Source organism: Thunnus maccoyii, chromosome 5, assembly GCF_910596095.1.
Source record: "Thunnus maccoyii chromosome 5, fThuMac1.1, whole genome shotgun sequence".
Taxonomy (NCBI): Eukaryota; Metazoa; Chordata; class Actinopteri; order Scombriformes; family Scombridae; genus Thunnus; species Thunnus maccoyii.
In genome coordinates, this window is record NC_056537.1 from 9,474,088 (window position 1) to 9,481,797 (window position 7,710).

The 7,710-nt window shown below is 37.5% G+C and overlaps 1 long non-coding RNA gene across 1 annotated transcript; it reads left to right on the forward strand.

The window, feature by feature from the left end:
* Positions 1-2,190: 2,190 nt before the first annotated feature.
* On the forward strand, positions 2,191-6,922 carry LOC121896732. Its single transcript, XR_006096097.1, has 3 exons — positions 2,191-2,842; positions 3,380-3,541; positions 4,607-6,922. It is a non-coding gene; the product is annotated as an uncharacterized LOC121896732 (long non-coding RNA).
* The last annotated feature ends 788 nt before the right edge of the window (positions 6,923-7,710 follow it).

Here is a 7,710-nt window from a genome sequence, read left to right on the forward strand (position 1 = left end):
ACCTCAAAAAATAGATCACTGGCTCTGTTGCACTATGATTATGTTTTCTTTCATAATTTTTTTATAAATGTGGAAGTCCTGCTGGAGTTCATCAGATTGTGGAGAAGATACTTGCTTGTTTATTTCGGGAGTTTTTAGTATGTAAGAGGTGAACTGATGGGAAGGGCACTGGGTGAGAACATTGGTATCTGTGAATATAATCCAAGGTTGCAGAACAGTCCAATATTGACCTTTTTGCCTGGTCATAGTTTTGTTCATAGAAATTTAAGTATGTTTAAAGATTATGATTTTGGGAGTATTTTAAACCATTATTGAGACAACCACAGGGAGATGACAGGAAATGAGGGGAGAGAGATGAATGAACAGCACTTAGTGTACAAAATGTACAGCCAGGACTGTTGAAATTTAAGTAAGGCCTAACAATGTAGAGCCAAGGCTTACAAACTGAGTCTGAGATGTCTGAAAATGTCCACTGTACAGAGGACAAATTCTTTATTTTGTTGACAACATGGCCTTTCAAATTCACTAGAGACAGCATTCTAGTGTTAGGCTGCTTTATCTTTGCTTTATCCCTGAGCCCACCACCTGCAGGGATAAAGACTGGGGTCGGATGCGTTGCCAAATGGGAAGCAGGCAGGGGTGGGGACCTGGACATATTGATCTTAGACATAGTAAACTAGTTCTAGGGACGTGGAATGTCACCTCCCTGGTGGGGAAGGAGCCAGGGTATCCAGCCCTCTTGGAGTCTCTGGGTGGGGCCCTGGAGGGGACGCGGCCCTGTGAGTCCATAGTCCTGCAGGGGGACTTCAATGCTCACTTGGGCAATGAGGAGGGTGACTGGGAGAAATGGCCTGTTTGATCTGAACCCAAGTGGTGCATTGTTACTGGGCTTCTGTGCTAAGATTGGCCATAACAAACACCATGTTCGAGCAAAAGGTTGTTTAAGTGTTTGTTTAAGTGTACCTGGTACCAGGACACTTTAGGCCAAAGATCGATGATCGACTTTGTAGTTGTGTCATCAGATCTGCGGCTGCATGTCTTGGAAACTCGGGTTAAGAGAGAAGCAGAGCTGTCAAGAAATCAAACTTGTGAACACTAGAACAGTGATGTGTTTTCGTGTTGTTTTTTGCCTTATTTGTCATTATTATGCTTAGTGTAAGAGCTGCTCCTGCTTCTCATAGACTCTACATAATATCCACACTTCACCAGTCCCGACCTTGTGCTGTCATGCTATTTGTTGAATGTGCTGTCATCCTATTTGTTGATTTGTTGATTGTTGTCATGCTGTTGTTGATTTTGTGTGTCTTAAGAGCTATCTTTCTTGTCTCTATGTAGTGCAGGCTCTATTTGTATCTGCATATTCTCATCGCTTTTATTGTTGATTGTATTTTCTATGCTTTCATTCGTTGCCTGCCCAGGGACTACAGATGAAAATTAGCCTTTCTGGCTAACTCTGGCATATTTTCAGAAATGTTATTAATATGCATTGTCCCTGTCAAATAAAGTAATTAAAAAACAAAACATAAAAACTGATCACCACCTGGTGGTGAGTTGGATCAGGTGGCAGGGGATGCTGCCGGACAGACCTAGGAGATCCAAACGAGTAGTGGACTGGGAATGTCTGGTGGAAGTGCCTGGTGACACCAGTGGTGAACCTATTAAGTTTCTATAATATAACTACAGCCATGCACCTGCTATATTTGACTTCTATTAAGTAAAGCTTTAGAATTTAGGCCATAGCAGCCAAGATGGCATAAAGAAACCATTCTGTATTTTTCAGTGCGTTTGTTTGGTAGGATACCAAGGTGTTGCAATCATCACAAGAGCAAGTATATAAAGTTCCAGACCTCTCAGGCAGAAAGAGAGCACCTGCATAGGCTATTAAGGCTCTTTTAGGCTATTAAAAGACAATATATTTATTCATAATTAAAATAGCATTGAAAGGATGTCTTAAGAAATTTCATGTTGTCCCCCTCTTCCTCTACAGTCTGATGTTGTAGATAATATAATGATCATGAAGGTGCAGTATCAAAACCGCAAGAAATACATCAAATTACAAGCAGCTGATTTTGAAGAATTCATTTTGAAGGTAAACTTCCCAAATGGTATATGACTAACCAGTAATTCAAACTTAGTTTAAGTCATTGTATTGTATAATTGAAAGACTTTGTCATGCCTTTTTTTCTCTTAACCTCATCACATAGTGAGAGAGAATTTCTCCATCCCTGTGGACAAAATTACTGTGGAAGATGATTCTGGCACTGAGATGGATGGAGCAGTATTTGCAGAATTATCCTCTCTGGAAGGGATTTGTTTTGTTATCAAGGACAGTCATGATGACAATGGCACATTTAAAAAATAGATTGGTTTTACATTGTATTAACAGAAGTGGTCATTGGAGATGCAACCACTGCACTGACTTGATTATCTTAAATCCAGTTTTAATATCAGCATATGGCAAATTAAGACACCTGTTAGAAAAAGGTTTAACTTGAAGTAATGGGTTTAGTTGATAAGTGATTGTTTCAAAAAAGCAATGTCTTTATAGCACAAAATGTGGCATAGCAAAGGATACACTTTCTCTATTGATTCCTAATTGTTCAGTCAGGAAAGATACAAGTGAGTTTCTGATGTGGCTGAAAGCAGGGGTCATGTCCGGTGCTGAATTAAAGATTTTATCCACAATTCAACTGCAAATGAAGTGAATTCTTTATATCTTTTGTTCTGAGATTCAGGCACATCTCAGTCATCACTTCCATCCAGTTTCCACTCTGTGTACATCAGACCACCCAAGTGAATTAGAAGCGATGGAGAAGCATTGCAGAGTTTTTCAGCCAGAGAGGTAAGTTTATCATCAGGTGTCTCCATATAGATGGTGTAAATCATATCAAATTGAAATTGTTATTGTTGTCACCTTTTTGATTCATTTTATGTGCTTGAATGTTTTCTTGCCATTCAACACACAGTAAGATTTAAAAAAACCAACCATGTCAATATGAAATCCTGACATTACATTCACAAATATCTGGAGTAAGGAAAAATGTGTCCTTTCAAGTTTCGCTTTTCTTGATCATCATTACCATCATGCTATAATGATGACTGAAACTAGTTTGCTGCCCTCAGTCTAAAGCTGAATTGCTAACCATACCTCTGGGAAGGAGGAAATATATACATTTGTCTTTTTTATGTGTATGCTATCGGAATTACTTAAGTTTTATACTGACTTCCATGTAATTCTGGAAATGTTCCTTGTGATTCAAAGAATAACTCATTCAATTTTGATAGACATAGATCCAGATCCAGAGCATACTGTTTGGCCTTGTTAGAGGTATACATTGTAATAATAAGTGCCACTAATTCATTGTTGTCATCTGTGTAGCTGATAAACAGATCCTGCTGACAAAACCTGGAGGGACAACAGTGCTTGAAAAATATGAGGAGACTAGGATGCTGCGTGACAGTAGAAGACAGATGGTCTTCTTGCAGCGCACATGGTTGACACTGAGGGGCAAGATGATGATAGCAGGATATAGATTTGATTGTAAGGATGAGCAGAACTGTGTGAAATAAGACAGCTTGCCCCAGCAGTTAGGTGGTTACAGCCATTTAACTGAACTTTTCTTTTTTTATTTTAAATGAATGTCCATACTGCATAATGACTAAAATTAAGGGAGGTAGTCAGAAATGTGTGGAGGTGAATTAGGGGTGAATTACCAGTAGTTTGTTACTAGTCACCTTGTTGGATTGTGAAAGGACATCAGCAGTTGAGATTGGAAAAAAATCAGCATGGACAGTGTTGGTCTCAACCCTGCAGTAGACTCATGTTACTGCAGTAATGAGATAATTGTCCAATCCCTATGAAGTACTATCATGTTGTTTACTCACTTGTAAGTGAGTAAACAACAATTTTCTTTTATTTTTCTTTGCAGGAGAATCCCACAGCAAACTCCTAAATTTGATTATTGATGCTCAAAATGTTCATTCAGTTACCAGTTTATTGGGTCCACCTAGATAAAACTAAGGCAGTCTAATACAGTCCCTAAATCCGCCTTTTATGAAGGTTCTAATGTTGATTTTAAAAAAAAAAAAAAAAAAACTGTTTTAGAGAAGTGCTCTCAACTTAATGGTTATTTTGGAGGCTGTAGTACTGTGCTATGTCTAAATTATATTATGTTATACAGAGAAGTGTTTTCAATATTTTGACTGCCCTCACTGATATAAATGGGGTGGGCAAAATATTAGAAATACCTCTGGTATGACATAACGCAATTAAACAGCAGAACAAACTATAGCCTCCAAAATGAGTTTCAACAAAAACTGAGCATTGTAACCTTCAGGGAGGAAAGATTTACTAGGGAACTGTTGAATTGGATTAAATTAGATAGGTGCATAGTTCTCCCCATTCATAGCATTCATGCATACTCTCCATTGCTATTGAGATCAGTGATTACAAAGTGATGTCTATTTCAGAATCACCGTAAATTCTGAGTGTTCTAATTCTAAATTATGACTATTCCGATTCCTAACTTCATTTATTATATGAACACATTGTTAAAAAGGTTACTGCTATTTGCTGATTATGAATTATGTTTCTGTCTTTGCTAAGCAATGACTTCATAATGGCTAAAGTGGCATTGGATTTCTGGCGTACCAGCTAAAGACAATTCAGAGAAAGAACGAAACTTGTGTCCCAGGATCCGAAAACACAAACTGCAGTAGGAGGTGGTCCAAGACAGGAAAGGGAGCTGCCTCTGATTGGGGGTCAGCTAGATGAAGAGCATTGTAAAGAAGTCATATCCTTGATGAACCACACCAATGACAGAGAAATCATCCTGCAGAAGACGAAGGGGACCTTTGAGTATAGACAGCACCTCATCCACAACCCAATGAATCACACACACTGTACTCTCTGTGTTTCCAAGGCTGGCAGATCTCACAAGAAGATGCTAGAAGATGCAAGGTCGGGACTGGCGAAGAGGATAAATCAACCCTCTACATCTCATAGTCAAAACACCAGGCAAAAGAAATTTGTGCTTCGATCATAGCAAAATTACAGGGGAGTGGTGTTGCCAACAATGGTGTATTATCTGTTGTTGAAAGCATGGGAGAGAAGTTCATGAAAATCTTTAAGAACAACTGTTAATGGCAGTACCTGTTGAGAATCCCAGTTGAACTGCAGTGGGAGTTGTCTTCAGTAATACTGACAATCCAGGTAGTGATTTGACACGAACTCTAAATGGACAAGGTATTTTAGTGAGAAATGGAGTGTTGTTGAACCAGTGGAAATTTGCTTAAGAGTGAGATATGATTCAAAGAGAAACAAAGTATTTGGAGTATATGAGCAGGTACCAGTAAATGACACTTTCATTTATGTACACCTGTTAAAAACATTAGAGTTCATTTTCAAGAATGAGGAAATCTGTTGTCAAACTACTACTGCAGGATGTGTCTTACTGACAGAGCATCAACTCAAACAGTGTTCCTTTTTTGGGATTTTTTGAGATCAAACGCAATAGCATACTCAATACTTTGGCATACGTCAATGGATCAGATAATTTTGTGTTCAACATAATGCACATATCTAGAAGGTGTAGCACAGTATGAAGTTGTTGTTTGAATATTTTAATTATAATTTTATTTCCAATGAAAATATACTCCAATGTGTATATGCATTCAGCTATTTAGGGATAAAAAGAATCATCCAACGCACATAAACATGTTGTGCACTGGCAATGGTATTGGGCTTAATGCCAGTCAAACATTATGCCTCCCATTGATCTTCGTTGATGTTGTCCCAGAAGGTGACAGACACTGGCATCTGTTGATACTGTTTTTGCATATGATTAACATTGTATTTTCCCCATGTATTTCAGAGAGAACGACAGCATTTTTGAAAGATCTTATTGAAGAGCATCATCAATTATTTACAGATTTGTATCCTCAAAATAATTTGATCCCAAAACATCACTTCATGGTCCACTATCCTGAGTGTATATTTTCAAAATTGGTCCTTTATTACATGTTTGGAGTATGGATATGAAGCCAAATACAAATTCTTTAAGTCCAGCATTAAAAACTTCAATAACAGAACAAAGTCTCTTGCAAAGAAACACCAAATACCTGTTGGCTATCATTGGGAATCACTGTCTGCCAAAGGTATTGAGTCTGAGATTCTCAAAATGAAAATACTGACTGATGTTGAAAATGGTGATTTGATTTCAGAACACTTTCAAATTGATATGTCAAGTGAAATAAGTGTCACAACTTGAGTTAAACATAATGGTACTGAATATCACATGGGTCTTGTTTGCACTGATTTTATTCATGAAATACCAGTGTTCTGTAAGGTTGTTTGCATCTTTCTGAGAAATGAAGCCTGTTTTTTGGTATCAGAAATGGAGACTACATTTGTAGAGCATTTTCATGCTTTTCATGTTGTTGACCAAGCGCATAATGTTCATTACACCTCATGAGTTGCGATATTTGAAGCCCTTTGACGTCCAAATGTCCTATGGTACAGACTCATTTTTCTATGTTGTGCCACACAACTGCATTGTATAGGGTAAGCAACAGTAATGAGCTACCTCATGTTTTTGGTAGTACTACACTGCACAAGGTCACTGCAGCATTTTTAAAAAATTTTTTTTTATGGGTGCTCTGTTTGTCAAATATAATGTGAAGCCCTTGTTACAGGAAATTTCTCTCATTGCAGTACCTATAGTAAGTGATTATTGCACATTGGTGAATTCATTGGTCAATTCCGGTAGACTATCTACTTTGTTACATTATTCAACAATAGTTTAGTGTAAATTTTAAGTGATTAATTGAGGGACTGTCACCATTAAGTGTTATCTGTACATCGGTACAGTGTTGACCAGTTACTCCATGAGTGTTGTTATCCATTAAATAATTTACACTATAAGAGTTTGTTAAGTAACACTGTTGTAGTGTTTATAATGTTAACTTGTTCAGTTAATGTTAATTTAACACTTTCACAGTGGTTCCCATATAAACACTGGGTCGGTGTTAATTTTAACTCCGAGGGTGTTAAATAGATGATTTCAAATTTACAGCTTTGCCACTACCCTCAGGCCAATTTTGTTTTCTGGTAATAAGTATTAGAGTTCATTAAAGCTTAGAATTACCTTTGTTCCACTTCAAGTTACCCTGTTGTTCCCCAGTGCTTTCATGGAATCAGATTTTTTTGGTGTAGCTTTAAGTGTAGGCTATTTTCAAGTGATGACATATGAGTACTTGTGCAATATCAGAAAACTGTATAAAATACAGCAATAACGACTACATACAATCAACAGATCATAGTATTAAAAAGAATAATTGCACCGTTTAAGCAGATTTTGGTTGCAGAAAAATGGGTCAGTATTAAACTGGAAAAAGCATCTTCCAGTGAAGCAAAGAAATGTCAGGATCACACAAATTAAAACACAGATCGCATGAGGGGTTGATGTGGACCTAATCAAAGTGACTGCAAGTGGCCAAGCAAACAAACACTGTCCTTTGATGTAAGGCTGGCTTTCTTTTTGCCCCTGCTATTGAGATTAAGGAAAATGAGATTGCTTTCATGCCTTTGCAAATATCTTCATGTTAGGAATTAATTTTCCCTTGGCCCAAGATGCAATGAATAATAAATTGGCAGAAAAGTTCCCCATCTGTGAAGATGAGTAGGAAGCATGAATCTCTTGAGGGAAAACT